At 39.6% G+C, this 25,165-nt stretch overlaps 2 long non-coding RNA genes across 4 annotated transcripts in view; one reads left to right on the forward strand and one right to left on the reverse strand.

Annotated features, from left to right (window-relative positions):
- The window catches only part of LOC145521162 (uncharacterized), a 483,033-nt gene that overhangs the window by 59,323 nt on the left and 398,545 nt on the right, over positions 1–25,165 (forward strand). For all 3 annotated transcript variants that reach the window (XR_014065185.1, XR_014065184.1, XR_014065182.1), the window contains exon 2: positions 4,884–4,960. This is a non-coding gene — a long non-coding RNA (uncharacterized LOC145521162). The remainder of the gene's footprint in view (positions 1–4,883; positions 4,961–25,165) is intronic.
- On the reverse strand, positions 12,293–24,465 carry LOC145521166 (uncharacterized). The gene is made up of 2 exons (XR_014065189.1): positions 22,025–24,465; positions 12,293–13,124 (listed from the first exon to the last, which is right to left on the reverse strand). It is a non-coding gene; the product is annotated as an uncharacterized LOC145521166 (long non-coding RNA).

Below are 25,165 nucleotides of genomic sequence, written 5' to 3' on the forward strand. Positions count from 1 at the left end.
CCACCTGATGCGAGGAACTTACTCACTAGAAAAGACCCTGATGCTGGGAAAGATTGAGGGCAGGAGGAGAAGGGGACGACAGAGGATGAGATGGCTGGATGACGTCCGACTCGATGGACGTGGTTTTGGGTGGACTCAGGGAGTTGGTGCTGGACAGGGAGGCCTGGCGTGCTGCGGTTCATGGGGTTGCAAAGAGTCGGACACGACTGAGTGACTGAACTGAACTGAAATGTGAGTACTTGCTTTTCTATAAGTCTGTTATGTTTCAGAAAATATGTTTAGAAGGAAGGTTGAATATCTGAATTGCACTTGGTTCTGAATGCAGAATAATGATCCCCAGAAAAAAGGCTTCTGTGCTCTACTGATTTTGCAGAAATACCTGATAAAACAAAGTTAAACATGTTTCTTCACATTCCTAGAGCCCATGATATGACTAAACTGTATTGTGGCTTTCTGAGAAGAAGATATAGTACTTAGCATTGACCTTCACTTTTGACCATGAAAACCTGGACAGAAGAATCCTTGACCATAGGATGGAAGAATGTGTTGCCAAAGTCAATTTTCCTATTTGTGCTGGTCACTTTATACCTCAGAGGAGGGTTACACCTGAACTGGGAGTGAAGAAAGTGACACCTGCCTAGTAAATAGGTCCTGGGATCCCTACATAGGAATCCAAAGTGTTTTTCCTACCATACAGGATGGGCTTTGGAAGGAATGGATGACCAAGACAGTCATCCTGAACAGCACAAGGTTAGGAATCGAAGAGGCTGGGTGAGCTGCAGGGCGACCCTTCCTCCATGCCACATTTTTTTTTTAATTTTTTAATTAATTAATTTATTGTACTTGGAGGCTAATTACTTTACAATATTGTAGTGGTTTTTACCATATATTTATATGAATCAGCCATGAGTTTACATGTGTTCCCCATCCTGAACCCCCCTCCCACCTCCCTCCCCATCCCATCCCTCTGGGTCATCCCATTGCACCAGCCCTGAGCACTTGTCTCATGCATTGAACCTGGACTGGCGTTCTGTTTCACATATGATAGTATACATGTTTCAGTGCTATTCTCTTAGATCGTCCCACCCTCACCTTCTCCCACAGAGTCCAAAAGACTGTTCTATGCACCTGTGTCTTTTTTTCTGTCTCACATATAGGGTTATCATTATCATCTTTCTAAATTCCATATATATGTGTTAGTATACTGTATTGGTGTTTTTCTTTCTGGCTTACTTCACTCTGTATAATGGCATGCCACATTCTGAGATGTTCTTTCAGCATCATAGAATTTATTCTGTATATCTACTTTCACTATGCTTTTTAAATATTAATCTATCAATAAATGATTTACACATTAGTAAATGGATGGTGAGGCAAACCTGGGCCTGATCCTAACGGGGAAACTGAAGGCCAGTTCCTGTGGTCTGAGGAGGCTGAAGAGCTGCCCTTAGAACAGTCTTTCATTTAGTTTGTGTAACTTTCATGTGCCATATACTCAGAGCTCCCTCATCTAACACATCACTCAAAATACGCTTTCAACTCCTTTTCGTTCAGTGTTACCCATTTGTATACCCTTTACTATGATCTCAAATGTTTTTACTGTGATCCTTGAATATTATTGCTACCCTTGGTGATGATATTTGTGGCAGGGATTTGTGTCATTGGGTTATCTCAAATTGCACCTCCTTACTGTGTGTGTGTGCATGCTAAGTCTCTTCAGTTGTGTCCAATGGACGGCAGCCTGCCAGGCTACACTGTCCATGGGATTCTCCAGGCAAGAATACTGGAGTGGGTTGCCACTCTCTCCTCCATGGGATCTTCCCAACCCAAGGATCAAACCTGTGTCTCTTATGTCTCCTGTATTGGCAGGCAGATTCTTTCCCACTGGGAAGCCATCTTGGACTGCAAAGGCTGGTGGTGGGAGCCAGCTGCCTCAGGTGCGATCAGTGGGGGGAAGGAGCATTATCAGTAGAGAATTTAAAAACAAGAATAAAACTAGGTCGGTCTGCTTTGTATTGTTATCATGCTCCAGTGATTTTAAACAGTGCAGTGTAATAAAAATACTCCTACTTGCAGTGGCAGGTGCCACCCCTAACCAATGCTGTTAAAAACTTGTGTTGGAGAAGCTAAGCACACTTTATTTTTATATGTTATGCTTTCCCCTCATAATCTGTCATAAGGACAATTTAAGCTCTCTTTATTGGTAAAATGGAATTATTTAAAATTAGCAATCTTATCCACAAAAATTTAAAATCAGTTTCTCATTAAGTTGCTTCTTTTTGATTACTGAAAGAAAAATGCCTAATAAGAAAAAGTGCTAGGTTTAAAACACATTAAATCCTAGGGTTTTTGTTTGTTTGTTGTAAGAGAGGAAGCATTGTATTGTTGGCTTTACTGTTTTTTAAAAAAATTATTTATTTAATTGGAGGATAATTACAATATTGTGATGGTTTTTGCCATACATCAGTATGAATTGGCCATAGATATACATGTGTCCCCTCCATTCTGAATCCCCCTGCCACCTGCCTTCCCACTCCATCCCTCCAGGCTGTCACAGAGCACCAGCTTTGGGTGCCCTGCATCATACATCAAACTTGCACTGGTTACCTAGTTTACATATGGTAATGTGTATGTTTCAATGCTATTCTCTCAAATCATCTCATTCTCTCCTTCTCCCACCATGTCCAAAAGTCTGTTCTTTACATCTATGTCTGCTTTGCTTCTCTGCATGTAGGATTGTTGGTACCATCTTTCTAGATTCCATATATATGCATTAATATATGATATTTGCCTTTCTCTTTCTGACTTCACTCTGTATAACTGCTTTACTCTTGATGCAAAGCCCTTGGTTGTCATGGTGGCTTTGAAACTGTGTAACCATTGAAACTTTGGACACAGAGTCAACTCTCCAGACCTCCAGGCCTCTCTTTTTAAAGTCAGGTTGATGCTCCTAAAAGTCATGAATGAAGGAACTAGTCAGGTAGTTCAACAACATGGTCATTTCAACTAACTATGCCAAATTAGGATAATTTTCAAAAATCTGTACTAAAGGAATAATAATTGATTATATAAATATGATAGCTTTGCTCATTTTTAGAAAAATAAATATGTGAGGTCTACTAACTCTCACATACTAACGCTGGACATTTAAAGATAGTCTCTCAAACTTCTAGAACTCTTAAAGGGGAAGAAAAAAAAATTCCTTTATGATCCAGAATTTCTGTTGCAGATGTTAGGAGGTGAAGAAAACCCAGAAATGCATAATGTCTACAGATGGTAGACACTTCATAATCAGGTTGAAATTAGCCCACAATGAGGATTTTGCTACTCTTGCTGCCTTGTTGCCTTGTCTCATTGTTTTCTTTGAGGTTTCTTCCAGGCTTCTTTCCTATCTTGAAATCCTCAAGCGTATACAAAAGCATTCAGTATTCATGATGGACATAATTGAATTTTTTCGGTCTTTACTTGGGAAATGAGTATTTTAGACATGGTTCCCAAAGATCTGTGAATGTCAGCTGCTTTTTCCAGTGATCAAAAAGACTAGATTTTCTTCATTTGTTAAAAAAAAAAAAGATTGCTTGCCTAGTCTGTGCTAACACCATTGTAGGGGCTGAGATTGAGCAGAGAGTGGGTTCTCTGCCTTCCAGGAACTTGCCTTCTCTTTATGGGAAGGCGATTGGAGAAAACAGATGGAGTCAAGATGTGCAGATGTAGTTTTTTGACTCATTTAGAGTCCTTGCATAATAATCTTTTGTTTAAACAATGAGCCCAGCAATGTGAAAGTAATGTACTTTTTGGGGTCAAAAGTTCCTACAAATATTTCCAGATGTCAATTAGACCTCATAGTTTTGGCTTAGACTGAGCAGTCTGCCTGTCTTTCAGGGAAGCTAAACTCTCTCTAGGCCTGGCCCTGGTCACTTTTCCTAAGCCAGTGCAGTCACAACTTTCATTTCATCTTATGGCAGCAGCTCTTCCCAAACCTGGCTGTGCTTCAGAATCACAGAGGAAATCACTTAAGATACTAGTTTAAAAAAAAAATCCATTCTCAGTTATAGTGTATATTTCTAGGAATGAGGGCATGTGGGACCTGAGATCTGTGGTATTCATTAAGTGCCCCCAGAAGATTCTAATTAAACCAGCTGGCACCACTTTTCAAGCCAGATTTTAGAAACTACTACCAGATTAATCGTCTTTCTAATGCAGAGACTTCTTCAACCTTTTCTTCTGAAAGCTCAGAACTTTACAGTGTAAAGTATAAGGTATTTGAGGAGTCAGTCAAACCCTTCTACTTTCTCCCTGATGCCATCAGCACTCCTGCTTCCATTTCTTTTTCCTCACAGCCTCAGGGTCCAATTCACTCTTCTCCTCAAGGTCATATCCCCTCCTCCCTTTTCCCTTGTTCTTTATTCTTTCAAAACCCAGCTCAAGCCCCACCTCTAACATGACAACGTCCCCACCTTGCTGTCCTGAGTGGCCTCTGTTTTGGACTCTCGTAGTCTTTATCATTTGGATCACTCATTCGTCAACTCTTGAAAAATTTTCTAAATGACTGGGACACATGGCATGCCATTTGTGCAATTCATTAATGACAAGCAAGTAAACAGCATTCACCAACACTCCTTAGAAATTAGTGCTGCTTGCTTGTATTTCAGGAGACATTTTGTAAATTCAGTGAAGATTTGAGCCTGTCTTTTGTCACTAAAGCCATGTTCAACGCCTGGCACATGAAATTCTATAATTATTTGTTGAACAAAGTTAGGAAAAATCCTGTGTTATTGTCTCAAATCCTTTGGTATAACTTTTTGATAACTGTCTGGTGCCTGCTGTAACGAGGGTTTGGAGCTTTGCTTTTCACTGCTGTGTTCTCATTATTTCCTTTTTAGCACACAGCGGGAGTTTAAGCTGTCCACTTGACACCAAGCCTGTCCCAGAATGAAGCTGTTTTTCATGACTTCAGAAGGCAAGTAGAGTAACCTGAATTACACTGTTGTGTAATGTGTAAACCTAGAGGTTCCTCCACGGTGAACATTCTGTCAGCTCAAAATTCTCACTCTGCTCCATGAAAGTGATCATGTTGGCTGTCTGAGCTTGTTTATTGTTGTGGGGTTTAGGGCAACTTTGAGCCTCGGACCCTACTTCACTAGAGAACTTCCATATTTCTGATTTTAATTGTGGTCGTGTTTCATAATATGCTTTATCTTCATTGCATATGATCTTTCTGATAGCTATCAGAAATAGCCCTTGTCATGTCTGAAAGTAGACATTCCGTTAATTCTCATAGTAAAACTTCAAGAGAAAAAAAAATACCTGATAAAGCAGTTGCCTGTCCGCATCTGGATTTAGAAAGCATCTTTTGCTACCAACTCTGCAGTTATAGATAATCTTTGGTAATACAAAAACTTGTGTGAATGGCAGCCAAACTTTGCTTATTTTGGCATATTTACTGGAAGCTGAAGAATGGTTCCTTGACATATTTTTACTAAACTATACAGTGAGTTGAGTACAGTTGATTCTAAATGGGCCCTTGAGATTCAGGCTGTTTTACTCTAAACGGAAAGTGGAAACCTGGGTGTTTCTACTGGCACCAAGTGAGGGCTTCATTCATTCATTTCTTCAGTGATTGTTCAGTGAGCATCTTTACAGGTCAGATCCACAGGAGGACCTGGGGTACAAAGATGAATAGGACAAGTACACCCTTATTCCATGGAAATCATAGTTTATTCAGACAGACAGACATTAAGTGGAAGATTAACTAGTAACGGTTTAGTTACTGTAGGGATAGTGGTATAAAGTAAAAACCTAGTGTAGAGTGAAAAGACATAATTAGAGCTCCCAATCTCATCTGAGGTGATGAGTTGAGAAGGAGGAGTGGGAGTTCAGAAAATGGGTGCTACTTGTATATAAAATCTTAAAAAAGTGGAAATTATCAAGGCAGAGAGAAGAGTTACCAACTCACAAATATAAAAATAATGAATGCTTATACAAATGACATTCTTATGATAAAATCTGTTATACACATCTAATCCTTTTTCATATTTGTCCTGTCACTGATACTAGGTAAGGACTTATGATCTGTAAAACCAGTTAAAATAACTATATTATGAAGGAATAGAATGCTATTCAGGAAACTTTGAAGGTCAGGAGATGAAAAAGATTGTAAATGTTTTTGAAGAGAAAATGATACTGTTTGAAGTATCACGTGAGAGTTCTAACCCATTCTACTAAACATTCATACTAAGCAGAAGACTTTTCTTTGATATATTTCTTGACATGTATGAATTATAATATATTTTAACTTTCTAGATAAAATTGTGCCTGATTGACTATCCAGTTATAAGAAAATACTTAGTATTTTGGGTGTTTAATAAAGCAGCTACTGCATTCCCCATTTGTCAAAAATAATGTAAGGAAATAAAGAAGAAAAAGCAGACAGACAGAAGATAAGATAGGCAAGAAAGTGAAAGTGTTAGTCGCTCAGTTGTGTCTGATCTTTGTGACCCCATAGGCTGTAGCCTGCCAGACTCCTCTGTCCATGGGATTCTCCAGGCAAGAATACTGGGGTGGGTTGCCATTTCCTTCTCTAGGAGATATTCCTAATCCAGGGATCGAACCTGGTTCTCCTGCATTGCAGGCGGATTCTTTACCACATGAGCCACTAGGGAAGCCCCAAGATAAGCAAGATGGGTAAATTTAACACATTATCTTATGAAAAATATGTTTAAAATTAATTAAATTATTTTTTTATTCTTCTTCAGAGAGTTAAATACTCATTTAAGAACTGGAATCATTCTATACTGACAAGAATGATAAGCATGTTGATGGGAAAAAGTCTTGACTTTTCTCTATATCTTACTTTTGGAGTCCCTGGTATTTTAGGTGAATCTAAAATGAAGTTCTCATGTGAAATCCACTTGTGTTTCCTTCCAATATTGGATACTGTGCTAGGTTTAAGGGCTAAGAAAGGAAAGAAACTAGCAGTGCAGTTTTAGGCAGATGTGGGCTGGGGCTGCAGTCACCTGAGCTAGCCCCTTGACTGATGCTACTGAATTTAATTCTAACAGCAACTTTTTTACATGTGGGAAAGCTGAGGCTCAGAGAGCTTAACTAATTTGCTGAAGTATTTGAACCAGGATTCAAACGTAGTCCAAAGCCCATTTTATTTCTTCTCAATTAAAGAAACAATGTTTTTCCCCTCAAGAGAAAGAGTGTCTGATTTTCTTTATTATTCTGGATTAGTGGTTGTCTATAAAATGCTGAGAGGTCTCATAAAGGTAAACTTACATCTGGTGTGTGGTTCAAAGGGGATTTTCTTAACTAGATGGTAAAATGTTCCTTAAAAGGGCTAAGGGTAGAAACAGAACTTGGATTGCTAATGACTTTCTTGTTCATATTTACTTTAAAGTTTTACTTTCTTTTCTTACAAATATAGAGATGTGCAATCTTGAGAGACAGAAATACATAAGAGCATAAAGGAAAAATATCCCAACATGCCACCAAAGACAATTGTTTTATTAACATTACTGTTTTCTGCTAGCCTATTTCCTGTGAAAGTGTATTCCCAGCCATATATTCATACTAAATATAAAATTTTGTGTCATTTTTCACTTAAAACTATAGTATAAGACTTTTTAATCTCTTAATAAAAACTGCTTGTAAAGCTGATTTTAATAGATGTATATTATTCCATTGTATAACTTAGAAACAAGCAAGTGATGGATCCATGTTACAAATGGATTATTATGATTCACGTTTAGGACTACTGAGGGAAAAGTAAGGTGCAACAAAATTTCATATTTTCTTTCTGTGAAAAGTCTTCTAAAAACCAATTAGTTTCCTTTACATTAAGATATTTGCCAAATGGGATAAATTCACAGTAAACTTTATAGGTCAGGGTGTACATCTTTTGTCTAGACTTTTGGAGAAAATTTTGATCAATTCTTTAAACTTTACTGTAATCTGGGCCAAGGCATTTGCTCATCTTTCCTGTGTCTGAAGATGTATTTGGTAGGAAGGCTTTTTGTCTTTTGTATTTTGGTTGGATGGGAGAAGGAAATGGCAACCCACTCCAGTATTCTTGCCTGGAGAATCCTGTGGACAGAGGAGCCTGGAGGGCTGCTGTCCATAGGGTCACACAGAGTTGGACACGACTGAAGAGACTTAGCATGCATGCATGCATCGGAGAAGGAAATGGCAACCCACTCCAGTATTCTTGCCTGGAGAATCCCAGGGACAGAGGAGCCTGGTAGGCTGCCGTCTATGGGGTTACACAGAGTCAGACACGACTGAAACGACTTAGCAGCAGCAGTAGCATTTTGGCTGGATAAAGCAAATATTTCAGCGAGTATAAAAAATAAGCCTATACCTCTTCTTGATTTTTAATCCATAAATATTTTTATCCCAGAAAACCTGAAGCATCAAGATTCAGTTCATGTACATAGTCCTACCTATAGTCTGACATTTCCTGGCTACTGAGTTAAGAGCATAGATTCTTAAATTATATAGCCTGAAGTCGAATTCGAGTCTACTACTTAGGTATTATGTGGTTTGGAGCAAGTTGCTCAACTTCTGACCTCATTTTTCTCAACTATAATGTGAACATAATATACATTACTTACTTCAGAAGGCTCCCAAGAGGATTAAGTTGATCAATATATGTAGATCATTTAAAATTGTGCCTGGTGCAGTGCAGATGGTAAATAAATGTTAGCTATTGGACAGGGAGGCCTGGCGTGTTGTAGTCCATGGGGTTGCAAATAGTTGGACACAACTGGGCGACTGAACAACAACCACAATTGTTATTATTATGCTTTCATCTCTCATTTGGTAACAAAGATTAGGTTAACTAGATCTTTGGTTAGCATGCAATTTTCACAGTAAAGCTTGGAGGTGGAATGAATTGGGAGAGTGGGATTGACATATACACACTACTAATGAGAACCTACTATATAGCTCAGGGAACTCTACCCAGTGCTAGTGGTGACCTAAATGAGAAGGAAATCCAAAAAAGAGGGGATATATATATATATGCATGCTAAATCACTTTAGTCATGTCCGACTCCTTGTGACCTGATGGACTGTAGCCCACCAGGCTCCTCTATCCATGGGATTCTCCAGGCAAGAATAAGGGGGTGGGTTGCCATGCCCCGCTCTGGGGGATCTTCCTGACTGAAGGATTGAACCCGAGTCCCTTATGTATCCTGCATTGGCAGGTGGGTTCTTAACTACCAGCGCCACCTGGGAAGCTGACATATTTGCTGTACAGTAGAAACTAATACAATATAGTAAAGCAACTACACTCCAATAAAAATTAATTAAAAAGAAAGCCTGATCCATTCTGAACTGCCTTTGAAGGCACAGCATTTAGATCCCTCAGGAAGGCTACCTGTTGTTTTAGCTCATTACCTCGCATCAGGTGTCTATTTCTAGATGTTTATTTCTGAGATTAGTCTTTCCTTCAGTTGCTAATTTGATTATTGATAATATGATTTGGGACTTTGGAACTCACTGTATGATGCTAGAAACATCCCTCACATAATGGAGCCGATTCTGCAGCTACCTCCAGCAAAATTTCTGCCTGCTCTAATCTCCACTGGGAGGGAAAGAGGAAAGCATGAACTGAGAACAGTGATTGTGCTCAACTGGTTGGAGTGAAGGCTTTGTTATGGGAAAGGTGGGATACAACTCACTGAATGTAGGTTGGCACTTAGAATGCTTGGATTCTATTCTGTACGTTATGGGGAGGGATAGATTGAAAAAAGGACATCTTTCCCAAGAACCCAGAGTATGAATCTCCCATCCATTTGTACCACAAATCCCTCAGTTCATGTGTTCTTAAATTTAATTCATTTCTTAGCTATAGAATGTCAGGGGACATCACTTTTGCATTCCCACTTAATAACCCACTTGATGCAAAGAGCTGACTCATCGGAAAAGACCCCGATGCTGGGAAAGATTGAGGGCAAGAAGAGAAGGGGGTGACAGAGGATGAGATGGTTGGGTGGTATTACTGACTCAATGGACATGAGTTTGAGCTAACTCAGGGAGATAGTGAAGTACAGGGAAGCCTAGTATGCTGCAGTACATCGGGTCACAAAGAGTTAGATGTGACTTAGCAGCTGAACAACAACAAAATAACCAAGCACCGTAATCACTGAGGAAGATATTTTTTTGGGTTGATAGTTCTTCCACAATCCTCAAGTCATCGTATTCACATGGCTTCTGCTTCCATTCCTGTAGATCTGGCCTGGACCCCAAAGATTTTGTGTGACTTTTCTATTCTTTGGGAACTAGAAAAATTGAGATTCAAATATTTTATAAGCATGATTATGAGGATTATTGTTCTTTAATCCCTTAACTGTAATAAAATTTCACTCTTATGAGTAGTTATTTGCTAGGCTATATACATACTCATACAAAAATCAATGCTCTGAATTTCCTAAGTAATCAAAATTCCTGAGTGTTTTGTCCAGAAGTAAATGGCTGCCTTAGTCTAAAAGGTTAATTCTTTTATCAATTAAAGAAATTCTCAAGCATCTTCCAGAACACAATTTTCTATGTAACAAAGTCACTGGATAATGAAGGGAAACATTTCTATTAATAATATTGTGCAGGAACTATGAGGCAATTGCAGTGAGGTTAAAAGATAAGAACAAAATGCCAGAAGGAAACTGTTAATTGAAAGGCTAATTTTTATTGTGTTTTGTAACAAATTCTGTGGAGATTTTATGTACCACCTGAGACTGCAATTAATTATACCTAGCTCTAGATTTCCACAGTTTATTCATGCCCTTATTCAAGCCCTGTTGTAGGCTTCCGTGGTGGCTCAGAGGGTAAAGAATCTGCCTACAATACAGGAGGTCTGGGTTCAATCCCTGGATCAGGAAGATCCCCTGGAGAAGGGAATGGCTACCCATTCCAGTATTCTTGTTTGGGAAATCCCATGGACAGAGGAGCCTGGCAGTCTACAGTCCATGGGGTCACAAAGTGTCAGACACGACTGAGTGACTAACACTTTCATATCCTGTTGTAATTAACTGGTTTATATCTGTCTTTTCCATTAATCTGCTGATCCTTGATACTGAGGCTGGGCTACTTATCCACTGGTCCCCTGCAGCTGACATAGACATGGTAGATAGTACTTGCTCAATAAATGTTTGATCTTTGTTGAGGAAGGGTCTGTGTTTATAAAAGTCAGGGTTAAGTAATAGACAATTGCCACCAGTCAGCAGCAGATTAAAAGAAAACAAACCTCATTACAGAGTCAGGCTTAGAAATAGTATTCTATGGCTACAAGTCAGCATCTACAGAAACTAAAAGAGACACTTGATCTATTCTCTGTAACCGAGAAGAAGATCTACCAGATACTGTTCATGAGTTATGATATGAGGCTTTTTTGGCAAAAAGTAGGTATAATTAACATCAAACATTGATAGATGACTTTTCAGTTCATCTGTGACTTAGACATAGGAGTGGATCTTAGGTAGATCAGGGCTAATTTCTTTTTGTTGCTCTTGTTCAGTCACTTAGTCATGTCTGACTTTTTGTGAACCCACGGAATATAGTACTCCAAGCTTCCCTGTCCCTTCACCATCTCCCAGAGCTTGCTCAAACTCATGTCCATCGAGTTGGTGATGCCATCCAACCATCTCATCCTTGTTGTCCCCTTCTCCTCCTGCCTTCAGCGTTTCCCAGCATCATGGTCTTTTCCAATGAATCAGGCTCTTTGCATCAGATGGCCAAAGATTTGGAGCTTCAGCTTCAGCATATGTTCTCCAGTGAATATTCAGGGTTGATTTCTTTCAGAATTGACTGGTTTGATCTCCTTGCAGTCCAAGGGACTCTCAAGAATCTTTCCAACACCACCGTTCGAAAGCATCAATTCTTTGGTGCTCAGCCTTCTTCATGGTCCAGCTCTCACATCCATACATGACTACTGGAAAAACCATAGCTATGACTAGACAGACCTTCATTGGCAAAGTGTTGTCAGTGCATTTTAATATGCTGTCTAGATTTGTCATATCTTTTCTTCCAAGGAGCAAGCTTCTTTTAATTTCATGGCTGCAGTTGCCATCTGCAGTGATTTTGGAGCCCAAGAAAATAAAGTTGCCAGGTAGCAAAGGGCTTCCCAGGTGGCACTAGTGGTAAAAAACCCACCTGCCAATACAAGAGACATAAGAGACGTGAGTTCGATCCCTGGGAAGATCCCCTGGAGGAGGAAATGGCAACCTACTCCAGTATTCTTGCCTGGAGATTCCCATGGACAGAGGAGCCTTGTGGGTTACAGTCCATAGGGTCGCAAAGAGTTGGACATGACTGAAGTGTGTCACTGAAGTGACTCATGAACTCCTTATTGCCAAATTCAGACTTAAATTGAAGAAAGTAGGGAAAACCACTAGACCATTCAGGTATGACCTAAATCAAATCCCTTATGATTATACAGTGGAAGTGACAAATAGATTTAAGGGACTAGATCTGATAGAGAGAGTGCTTGATGAACTATGAACAGAGGTTTGTGACATTGTACAGGAGACAAGAATCAAGACCATCCCCATGGAAAAGAAATGCAAAAAAGCAAAATGGCTGTCTGAGGAGGCCTTACAAATAGCTGGGAAAAGAAGAGAAGTGAAAAGCAAAGGAGAAAATGAAAGATATTCCCATCTGAATGCAGAGTTCCAAAGAATAGCAAGGAGAGATAAGAAAGCCTTCCTCAGCGATCAATGCAAAGAAATAGAGGAAAACAACAGAATGGGAAAGACTAGCGATCTCTTCAAGAAAATTAGAGATACGAAGGGAACATTTCATGCAAAGATGGGCTCAATAAAGGACAGAAATGGTATGGACCTAACAGAAGCAGAAGATATTAAGAAGAGGTGGCAAGAATACACAGAAGAACTGTACAAAAAAGATCTTCACGAACCAGATAATCATGATGGTGTGATCACTCACCTAGAGCCAGACATCTTGGAATGTGAAGTCAAGTGGGCCTTAGAAAGCATCACTACGAACAAAGCTAGTGGAGGTGATGGAATTCCAGTTGAGCTATTTCAAATCCTCAAAGATGACGCTGTGAAAGTGCTGCACTCGATATGCCAGCAAATCTGGAAAACTCAACAGTGGCTACAGGACTGGAAAAGGTCAGTTTTCATTCCAATCCCTAAGAAAGGCAATGCCAAAGAATGCTCAAACTACCGCACAATTGCGCTCATCTCACATGCTAGTAAAGTAATGCTCAAAATTCTCCAAGCCAGGCTTTAGCAATACATGAACCGTGAACTTCCAGATGTTCAAGCTGGTTTTAGAAAAGGCAGAGGAACCAGAGATCAAATTGCCAACATCTTCTGGATCATTGAAAAAGTAAGAGAGTTCCAGAAAAACATCTATTTCTGCCTTATTGACTATGCAAAAGCCTTTGACTGTGTGGATCACAATAAACTGTAGAAAATTCTGAAAGAGATGGGAATACGAGACCATCTGACCTGTCTCTTAAGAAACCTGTATGCAGGTCAGGAAGCAACAGTTAGAACTGGACATGAAACAACAGACTGTTTCCAGATAGGAAAAGGAGTACGTCAAGGCTGTATATTGTGACCCTGCTTATTTAACTTATATGCAGAGTACATCATGAGGAATGCTGGGCTGTAAGAAACACAAGGTGGAATCAAGATTGCTGGGAGAAATATCAATAACCTCAGATATGTGGATGACACCACCCTTATGACAGAAAGTGAAGAAGAACTAAAGAGCCTCTTGATGAAAGTGAAAGAGGAGAGTGAAAAAGTTGGCTTAAAGCTCAACGTTCAGAAAACTAAGATCATGGCTACTGGTCCCATCACTTCATGGGAAATAGATGGGGAAACAGTGGAAACAGTGTTGACTTTATTTTTTTGGGCTCCAAAGTCACTGCAGATGGTGATTGCAGCCATGAAATTAAAAGACACTTACTCCTTGGAAGGAAAGTTATGACCAACCTAGATAGCATATTTAAAACCAGAGACATTACTCTGCCAACAAAGGTCCGTCTAGTCAAGGCTATGGTTTTTCCAGTGGTCATGTATGGATGTGAGAGTTGGACTATAAAGAAAGCTGAGTGCCGAAGAATTGATGCTTTTGAACTGTGGTGTTGGAGAAGACTCTTGAGAGTCCCTTGGACTGCAAGATCCAACCAGTCCATCCTAAATGAGATCACTCCTGGATATTCATTGGAAGGACTGATGTTGAAGCTGAAACTCCAATACTTTGGCCACCTCATGCGAAGAGTTGACTCATTGGAAAAGACCCTAATGCTGAGAAGGATTGGGGGCAGGAGAAGGGGACGACAGAGGATGAGATGGTTGGATGGCATCACCGACTCGATGGAAATGTGTTTGGATAAGCTCCGGGAGTTGGTGATGGACAGGGAGGCCTGGCGTGCTGCGATTCATGGGGTTGGAAAAAAGTCGGGCATGACTGAGCGACTGAACTGAACTGGAAATGACTTTGCACGCACACATGCAAAGAGGCAGCAGTTGGGAGCTGAACAGCTTCAGCATTCTAGAGTCCCCTTTGTGCGCAGGATTCCTGAGTGACAGGGTAGCTCTCTGCTCTACCTGGGCTGGGGTTGGTCTGGGGAGTTCAAGTGAAAACTCACCCTCAGAAGTACTTGCTGCAGCTTACTCCGGTCATCTACTCTTTTTTTCTGACCCTTTTTTTCTGACCCAGACCATCCTTAGGTCACATCCCATCCCACAACTGATCATACATGTCTGTCTGTATCTGTGTTCTTGTTTTAGGTACAGGAAGACCATACGAAGCAATGATAGGCAAAGGAAAGGGTGCTGACTGCCCCCATGCATACTCACAGACCCCAGACTAAATTCAGTAAATGTTCTCATTTATTCCATCTCCATCACCAGCTCTAGAGTCATTTGCCACAGCTTCCTAACTATTCTCCCAAATATGTGCATGTGTTCTAAGTTGCTTCAGTCATGTCCAACTCTTTGTGACCCTATGGTCTGTAGCCCGCCAGGCTCCTGTGTCCATGTGATTCTGCAGGCAAGAATACTGGAGTGGGTTGCCATGCTCTCCTCCAGGGGATCTCTTCCCAACCCAGGGATCAAACCCAAGTCTCTTTTGTCTCTTGCATTGGCAGGTAGATTCTTTACCAGTAGCACCACCTGGGAAACTACCCCCTCCCAGATATGCTGCTGCTGCTGCTAAGTCGCTCAGTCGTGTCCGACTCTTCGGGACCCCATGGACTGCAGTCTACCAGGCTCCTCTGTCCATGGGATTTTCCAGGCAAGAGTACTGGAGTAGGGTGCCATTGCCTACTTCCCTGGTGGCTCAGAGGTTAAAGCGTCTGCCTCCAATGCAGGAGACCTGGGTTCGATCCCTGGGTCGGGAAGATCCCCTGGAGAAGGAAATGGCAACCCACTCCAGTATTCTTGCCTGGAGAATCCCATGGACGGAGGAGCCTGGTAGGCTACAGTCCATGGGGTCGCAAAGAGTCGGACACGACTGAGCGACTTCACTTATATGCAAATCATATCAGTCAGCAAGATGCAAATCTTGCAAACCTAAGATGCAAATCCGATCATGTCACCACCCCTTGCCTTCCAATGCTTAAATTCCTGAAGTTTCCTTATCTCTTAGGATAAAATCCTAAATCCTCAGCCTGGTCCCCAAGCCCCGCATGGTGTGGCACCAGGCCTCAGCTCCTACTCTGCTCTGTCTTCCTGCATTCTCTAGTCATTTTCTTTAGTGTAGCATGCTTTCTCACCACAAGACCTCTGTATATACAGCTCCTTTTCCCTCATCCATCTCCCCAGTCCTCTTTGCCTGATTAATGCCTCGTCCTTCAGCTTTCAGCTCAATTGCCTCTTCTCCAGCGAGGATTCCCCTGTTTAATTATGCTTTCATAAAACTTCCCATGCTTCCAAGCACATATCTCAGTTCGTAAGTAAACATGTATCTATGTGATTACTGGATTAGTGTTTATCTCCTCTTTAGACTCTAAATTTCATGGGTGTAGGGATCGTGTCTGTGTTTTGTGTCCTCAGTGACTAAGATAGTGACATACACACAGTAGTTGCTCCATAAATATCTCATTACTAAAAAAAAAAAAGGCAGCTATCATAACTCATACTTGCTGCTTTCCAGACACACCTCTGGAAGTTATTTATAAATCATCCAGTCATCACCACACCTGTATTAGGCACACCCACTTTTATTGTGCCCATTTTACAGTTAAGGAAACCAAGTCATAGAGAGAGAAAGAATTCTCAGATTACACCATGGCAGCCTTAGCATTTGTATTCAGTTTCCATTCTTTACATCTGTCTGCTATACTGCCTCTTGGGTGAGGAGATTTATTATCTAATCCTGACACCAAGCCTATGAAATAAGTATTATCTTCTCCATTGCATGGATAAGTAAACTGAGTCTCAGTGAGTTATGGTAACTTAACCAAGGTCATGATCCTGTTAAATGATGAAGCCAAAATCTGAATGCAAGTTCCCTAAAAATCACTGCAATTTTCTTCGCTGCAGTCTTTCTCTACAACATGTTGAATGAGAAATTTTGGCTTAGAGAAAATATCTAGAAAAGTCACTAATTATGATAATACCAAGAATGACATGTGATTTAATGAGCGCTTGCTATGTGTGCAGTGCTCTGTGATGTTCTTTAGGGGGATTCCTGCCTTGAATCTTGACAAGAATCCTGTGAAGGAGAAATACCCCAGTACTTTTAAGAGCTTGGTAAAATTGTGAAAGTCCAAGGAGCAACTATTCCTTCCCCTCCAAATCAGAAGATAGAAAGCTGCAATGGTCTGCTATTTGTGCAGCTGGATGCTGATGGCTGGATTCGCTTTTGAAGCTCACTTGAGATTACAGAGAACGAAATACCAGTAAGGGATGTTTGAGCTGGAGAAAAGCTTATGATTTATGTGTTTTCCTCTTTTCATTTAAACAGTGCAGACACTGATCAGGATGGAAACCTCACAGGGAAACCCTGGTTTGAAATGCCATTTCACTCCAGTTTCTTTAGTGTTATACAGTGTGGTTGCAAGATGTGCTGAAATGGAAATTTAGTGCTGCTGTATTCTGAGATGTATTTGCATGGTGTTTTTGTAGTCTGTGCATGTTCCTTCTGTTTATTACTAAATAAGCTCTGGTTTCATTGTTGTTGATTTAATCGAAGACTGACATACTGACATTGAAAAGATGATGTAAGACTGTATCTCAGAGTAAAACACACAGCCTAGAAACTGGAAACTCAGAAGTAAATACCAATATCTGTGAATAAAGAAGCAATTTTCAGAATTTGCTTTACATGGCTCTTAAGGAGCCTATCACATTAATATCTACGTACATTATTTCTCACTACAAAACTAGTGAATGCTCATTTAATACTTTCAGATAAGAGTGAGGTTTTACTGAGAGCTTGATTCTTCCAGAAAAGCCAACAATGACAAGGAAAAAACCCCAAGTGTAACAAATTGTTGCCTGCATTCATTACAATGCCTTTTTCCTCCTAAAGAAGGTTTCTGGTTGATGCAATCCTAGTATCAACGGAGTGATTTGCTCAGAACTGTCATTTGTGATGTTTGGCTCCAAATTATGGGCTAAAGATACGTCAGGGCATGAATAGAAGTGTCTCTTTTTGAGAAATGTTCATTCATGTTCCTTCTGTATGTGCTGTGAGTCATGCCTATCGTCCTACAGATCCTTTCTTTTCTTCCACTAACCTCTTCCCTTGGCTTCAGAATAATCTACAGAAAAATGAAATGCAACTATATTTTATATAAAAATGGTGGGAATTTTTCTTTTACTGAGTTCAAAGACTTTTCTCGGACATAAAGATTTGCTGCTCCCTGTATCTCTGGGCTTTACCTAGCTGATAAACAGCCCATGGATTTCACAAACATAACTGCATTTCCATTACCTCTCACTGACAAATTACAGCCTGCCAATGGAACTGCCATAGCAGAGAGCAGGCATTTGGTTTTAAACTGTCTTCTTTTTCTTAAATCCTTAAAACAAGGCCATGATTCTTCATATTTAGTTGAAATGGAAAATGCTCAGGCTCAGTGCACACAAGGAAATTGCAATCTCGCTCTCTGCCGCTCCCCCTTTCCTATCTCCTTTCATTTACTGTAACTCTTTACTTCACTGCAGTCCTGCAAAAGCTCTCAGGGAGCCAGAACCATGGGCTGGGGGTGAAACTACGTGCCCAGCACCGCCGCCTCTTTTAGAGCCAAACCACAGAACCTTGCTTGAGGCCATCTTTTACATTGTATTTCAATTTTATAGAGCGGCTTTTGATAGACAGAAGATAGCCACATTGCTGAGATGTGTGCAGCACGATGGCTTTATAAGAACAAAAGAAAACCCCAGAGGTTATTCAGTTACCTACTGGGCTCATCCAGTGCTCCAGTTTTGGAGGAGATGGTGGGCGAAAGAAAAGTTCTTGTTTCAATGTGTGATGGTAGATACAGGAAGCTATCTTGGCCAGGTTAACTTTCCATGAAGAAAATATTTAATAAAAGAGATAGAAGGTGCTCACTGCTCTGCTCGCTAAAGCTTTTTATCTCATCATGAAATGATATTGTATTTTGAAATAATCTGACCTGATCTCTTTTTGACAAAATGTATTTGTAAGAGATGTTTCTGCTTTGCTTGGGTTTCTAGGACCGTGGGGTGGGGTATTTTCCTGTCTGGACCCCAGAAACAAGAGGTGCCTACTTTTACACCTTCCAGGTTATCAAAGGAAGGATGTCCTGGTTCTGGGGATGTTTCCTGGAAATGGCCTTGGTGCATTTCTGTTGTCCAAGTGGCCCAGCAAATTCCTCTCACTGTGTTGTGAGGGTGTATGATTCCCACTGGGTTTAATGCAGTGGAGACCATCCATAGAGGGTTAATTGCCTAGGTGGTAGCACCTTAAGGGAGTCCTTTTACACTCTGAGCCTCAGTTTCCTCTGAATAATTGAGACAATAAAACTTACCTTCCCCTTCCCCTACAGGGCTGAGAAAATGAGATGGGGTCTTGGATGTGAGATACTTTCTAACACAGAATGAGCTCATCAGATAGAACCTGTTTTCAGTTTCATATCATTGTTGTTAAGGAGATGGATGTTCCTGTCCTTACTTGCCCCAATCTCCCTAACTGTATTTGAACCTTCTGTCTAGGCATGAAAAATTACTTCTCAAGTTCTTCCTAGCCACTATCAGAACAGTAAATAAAATATCTGGTTTGTTGTCTGCCTTTCATACTAGGTGTCAATGATAGGAGGAAGGTATTTCAATACTATATTGTTTGGTTCATTTCTGTTTCCTTGTAGTCTAGTGACAAGTGCTCAGAAAGTTCACGAATCTACTGTTTGGATCTCTTTTGTTCTTCTGCTTCCTCCTTCTGGTAGGGTCTTCCCTCTTGGGAACTATGAAGATATGGAGATATTTTGGGCAAGTGTGAGTTTTAATCTGGAAGAGTCTAATGATTTTACTTCTCACTGAAATATCCCCCAGTTCCTTTATGGTTTGATTTTCTGAACACCTACACTTCTTTTAGGAAAGTAGGCCAAATGCCCTTACTAAATCATTAGGTTTTTAAAAAAAATGCTTTAAGAAATTAAAGAGTGTTTTTATACTTGTTCATTGAAACCAGACCTCTAGCTAAAAAATGCTTGCTTGTTTCATTGCTGGCCTCTCATTTGAATTTAGTTCAAGTGAAACTTAGATTGTTTTTAGAAGCTTACAGTTAAACTCAAGTCATGAAAGCAAGAAGAAAGTGATACGAGTGCTCATTTTATTTCATTGCATGCTCAGAACTTCTAGGGACCTGTGAAATGGACTATAGTCTATAATACAGTACATTTATGATTTAATAGATTTAAAAAATAATCTTTACTAATATTACTTTGTGTTGAAATCTTAATAAAGTATACAACTTTTATGAACTGTGGAATTACTGAAATGTTTTGAAAGTTGTTCTTTATTCTCTTTCACTGATTCAGCATGATACTGCAGAGAGATTTGTGATTTTTATATTGAGTAATTAAACCTAAGATAAGATGCAGTACGCTTTAGTTGCCTCTTTGAAGGACTGCAGAGCAAAAATAAAATATTTTCAGAAAAATGATTTGGAAGAGCAAATATGAAAGCTAATATATATGTTTTGTGTGTGCATATATTTATACATACGTGTGTGTGTGCTCAGTTGCTCGGTTGTGTCTGACTATTTGTGACACCATGGACTATAGCCTGCCAGGCTCTTCTGTCCATGGAATTTTCCAGGTAAGATTACTGGAGTGGGTTGCCATTTCTTCATCCAGGGGATCTGCTTGAATCCCCATCTCCTCCTTCTCCTGCGTCAGCAGTATATTCTTTACCATTGCACCACCTGGGAAGCCCATACAAATGTACATATGTATATAAATGACATTTCACAACTTTCAATAGAGTCCTTTTTCTTTTTAATTATGAAATATTTATATAAAATAACATCTTTAATATATATCTGATGTTACTAAGTATAATATTGTATAAGCAATCCTCAATATGAATAAATCTCAAAATGTTCTTTAAAAATGAAAACTTTTATGCTCCTATGAGCTCTTGTGAGCATGGTGACAATCGCTACTTCATTTTAAATGTAAAATATGATGAAATGAGTAACATTTGGTTTGTAGCAGCCAGAAACAAGGCTTGGTAGAGTAGCTTTCTATATCGAAGGGTGAGTGGCAGGTCATCCTATTACCTGTCTGCCCACCTGAGTGCCTCCAGGCACAGAGTGGGCACAATGGCAGTGTAGTCCCTTTGTCCAGTGATCAGGTAGGATTATGAAAGCCTGGAGAGTTTCCTTAACTCAGGTTTAAGATAATAAAGGTACTGACACTGATAGAACACTTACTGTGGAATGTGAGTTGCATTCACTTACCTAGTATGGGTTTAAGTGCAAGTGTATTAAGCAAAAATATCAAACACTATACCAGGACACGGAGAAGGCAATGGCACCCCACTCCAGTATTCTTGCCTGGAAAATCCCATGGACGGAGGAGCCTGGTAGGCTACAGTCCATGGGGTCGCTAAGAGTCGGACACAACAGAGCAACTTCACTTTCACTTTTCCCTTTCATGCACTGGAGAAGGAAATGGCAACCCACTCCAGTGTTCTTGCCTGGAGAATCCCAGGGACGGCGAAACCTGATGGGTTGCCGTCTATGGGGTCGCACAGAGTCGGACACGACTGAAGCGACTTAGCAGCAGCATACCAGGACACGATATACTGGGACACTCAGTGATTCATTTCTGGCTCCTTGTGTTAGGAATTGATGACTCTTCAGTTCAGTTCAGTTCAGTTCAGTCGCTCAGTCATGTCCGACTCTTTGTGACCCATGGACCGCAGCACGCCAGGCCTCCCTGTCCATCACCAACTGCCGGAGTCCACCCAAAAACCCATGTTCATTGAGTCGGTGATGCCATCCAACCATCTCATCTTCTGTCGTCCCCTTCTCCTCCTGCCCTCAATCTTTCCCAGCATCAGGGTCTTTTCAAATGAATCAGCTCTTTGCATCAGGTGGCCAAAGTATTGGAGTTTCAGCTTCAACATTAGTGCTTCCAGTGAACTCCTTTTCCTATTTGGAACCAGTCTGTTGTTCCATGTCCAGTTCTAACTGTTGCTTCCTGACCTGCATACAGGTTTCTCAAGAGACAGGTCAGGTGGTCTGGTATTCCCATCTCTTTCAGAATTTTCCACAGTTTAATGTGAGCCACACAGTCAAAGGCTTTTGCATAGTCAATAAAGCAGAAATAGATGTTTTTCTGGAACTCTCTTGCTTTTTCGATGATCCAGCGGATGTTGGCAATTTGATCTCTGATTCCTCTGCTTTTTCTAAAACCAGCTTGAACATCTGGAAGTTCACAGTTCACATATTGCTGAAGCCTGGCTTGGAGAATTTTGAGCATTACTTTACTAGCATGTGAGATGGGTGCAATTGTGCGGTAGTTTGAGCATTCTTTGGCATTGCCTTTCTTAGGGATTGGAATGAAAACTGACCTTTTACAGACACTGATGACAGTTGACACTTAATTCATATCTCTCACCACCATGGGCTGCCGTCTGTGGGGTCGCACAGAGTTGGACATGACTGAAGCGACTTAGCAGCAGCAGCAGCACCACCATGGGAACTGTTTCTGTTCTGATCGGTTCCCATTTTTCCTGTTTGTTAGTTGTTCAGTTTCTGCATGCCCTCTTCTCTCTGAACTCTTCTGTGTTGTCCCATTATCCATTTGTGCTGGGATCAGAACCCTCCTGTTATCAGAACTCTTTTTACTAATTGCAGAGAATTTTCATTGTATTTGCAGTTACTCAAAGTGAAGATTTCATCTCTTGTGCCTCTGTCATCTGTATTGCATCTGTATTGTGGGTTGCTTTCTTTGTGAGTTGCTGCATAATGTTTGTATTTGTTATTATTTGAATATAACTTTTCTGCCATTTTCTCATTTATACATTTTTCCATTTCCATCAGGGCAGGGTCATTTTCTTGTTTACTTCTGTGCTAACATGGAGAGGAGGGTTATGGTTCCTTTGTTTTTTATTGCTAGGAAGCGTGATTTCCACATTGAGTTTGAGCTGACAGTGGATTTCTTCACTGGGCAGATACATAGACTCCCTTACACTTTGGTCTAATGAGATTTCACTATTAGTATGGGATTACCTAACATGTCTGCCGGTCACAAAGTCTTTAAAATTCTCATGAGTCATGATAGATATTAGTTTTGAATGTAAAATTTTCATGTAAATAATGGACATAGACAGGTAACTTCAATATTCTGCTCTGTTCCATGAATAATTTTCATCATATGTGCATTAAAAAGTGCTTTACTGATTTGGATAATTTCATTCTGGAAATAGCTGCTTATCTTACTTTCCTGTGATTGAAAATAGATGTTGATTTACAGAGACTTTGAAAGGTTGTGGTCTGAATGAGAATACAAATATGTTGTGCTCATGTTGGAGTCATAACCCCTTTGCCTTAGTGTGGTCTCTAGAACTATAAAATAGGCTTAATGTCAGAAGTCAATTGAGAACACATGTTCTTTGTTAATTGCATGTTTATGATTAGGTTCCAAACAAAATCTTAGAAGTTTTTCTTCTCCAATCGCCAATCTTACATTGAAATACAAAGCGTGATTTTCTTAAAAGACTTTTATTTTTAAGTAATTTTAGATCTGCAGAAGACTTGAAAAGATAGTACAGAGAATTTCTGTATACCCTTCACCCTGCTTCCCCTTGTGGTAACATCTTACGTCACCACGGTACATTTATCAAACCAAGAAATTAGCATCATTACAGTACTATTAAATCACAGAAGTTTTTGTATTTCACAAGTTCTTTTGTTCTATGAAGGAAGGATTTTAAAATCATTTTTATTTATAGAGTATAAGATTATTTTATAAAAGCTGATAAAATTATGTCTTTAAGGGATTGGACTGTCTGATGTATAATAGATATATTTTTGGGAGCTTCTCAGGAAAAGTTAATAAAGAATGTTAAATAATTTTATAAGATGAAAACATTAAAGCATTCAGCATCTTAATTTTGGTACACCAAAATCACAATTGATTATTTTGATCAATATGTTCATTATTCTGTATAACATGAATATAGTATTATTTATATGGATATTTCTTTTGAATGAATGTAATTTTGCTTTACTTAAAAGTCAGTAATGTGGATATAAGTAAATTTCTAAAACAGTCTCTCCTTTCATTCTGTAATCTTTGAATTCAGTGATTTTCTCACAAGCTTTTCCTTGTAAACATAAAGAATTTTGCACGTTATGGAGAATACTGCCAGTTTTGATGAAAGCTGGAATAATTTTTATTTTCAAGGAGTGTATAAAAAGCAATAAAAAATCTGATGAATAAAAAGATAAATACTACAAAGGTGTGTAGGCAAATAGTATAGTTCCATCAACCCTCCTATTTTTCATTTTATTTGATAGCTTAGCAAATATTAAGCTAAATAGGTAGAAGATAGAATTTTAGCCTAGCAACTTTAATACATTTGAGAAGACCATTGTCTTTGCTTCACTTTGCCCTTCTGTGCTTCTTGTGCTTGGTAAAGGCATGATACCTCAGATCTCTGACTTTTCAAACATTTTCTTTTCATAAATACCTGGGCACTAGGCTCAGTAGAGAGCTTCCCTGGTGGCTCAGATGGACAAGAATCCGCCTACAGTGCAGGAGACCTGGGTTCGATCCCTGGGTCAGGAGGATCCCCTGGAGAAGGGAACAGCTACCCACTCCAGTATTCTTGCCTGGAGAATTCCATGAATGGAGGAGTCTGGCAGGCTAAAGTCCATGGGGTCGCCAAGAATCAGACATGACTGAGTAACGCTTTTTTTCTCACAGGCTCAGTAGAACACAAAGCAGCTATGTGCAGCATTCAAACAAAAAGGGAAAAATGAATTCTAACTTAAAAAAAAAAACTTATGACTCAATATACTAGAGAGTTGGAGAAGGGCTGGGGCTTCTGATAAAATCTGAGGTTTTGCTCTTATCTTTTTTCAACAAAGCAAATAATATCTATCAGATATTATTTGATATTAAATATGAAATATTTAATTAAATATGAAATATTTAATTGTATTTAAATATTGTATTTAAAAATTGTATTTAAATAAATATTTAATAATATTTAAATATTATTTGATATTAAAATGAAATATAAGTGTGTGTGTGTGTGTGTGCGCTTCCCAAACTTTAACCCAGGAGATATGTTGTGATTATCAATAAAAAATGGATTTAAAATAGAAGTGTTGGGAGGAATTCTCAGCAGGTTGAGAGTGAGGGTTATCAGTATAAATGTAAAGGGCGTAGATTAAAAAGTATTTGCCTGAACTTCCTTTGAATCTGGTAAAGGAAATCTTAAAATTGAAACTAGATTTCTTCAACCATAAATGAGATATATCAAGGAGAAGTTTACAAGAAAAGCATTTTCCCATTGCTTTGCATTAGATTCCATTTATAAAGGTAAATTTTAAATGGAGTGGAGGAGGATCGGTGTTGTTAGGGCCAATTCTAATTTAGGTATTCCTACTTGGCACTCAGTGGTGCTACAGCAGAGTTGGACTTAAATCTATGACTATTTCCAGAATGGAAGCCTATTAAAGGGAACTGTTCAAGTTG

Source organism: Giraffa tippelskirchi, chromosome 9 (assembly GCF_054371585.1).
Source record: "Giraffa tippelskirchi isolate mGirTip1 chromosome 9, T2T-mGirTip1v1.2.pri, whole genome shotgun sequence".
Classification (NCBI taxonomy): domain Eukaryota; kingdom Metazoa; phylum Chordata; class Mammalia; order Artiodactyla; family Giraffidae; genus Giraffa; species Giraffa tippelskirchi.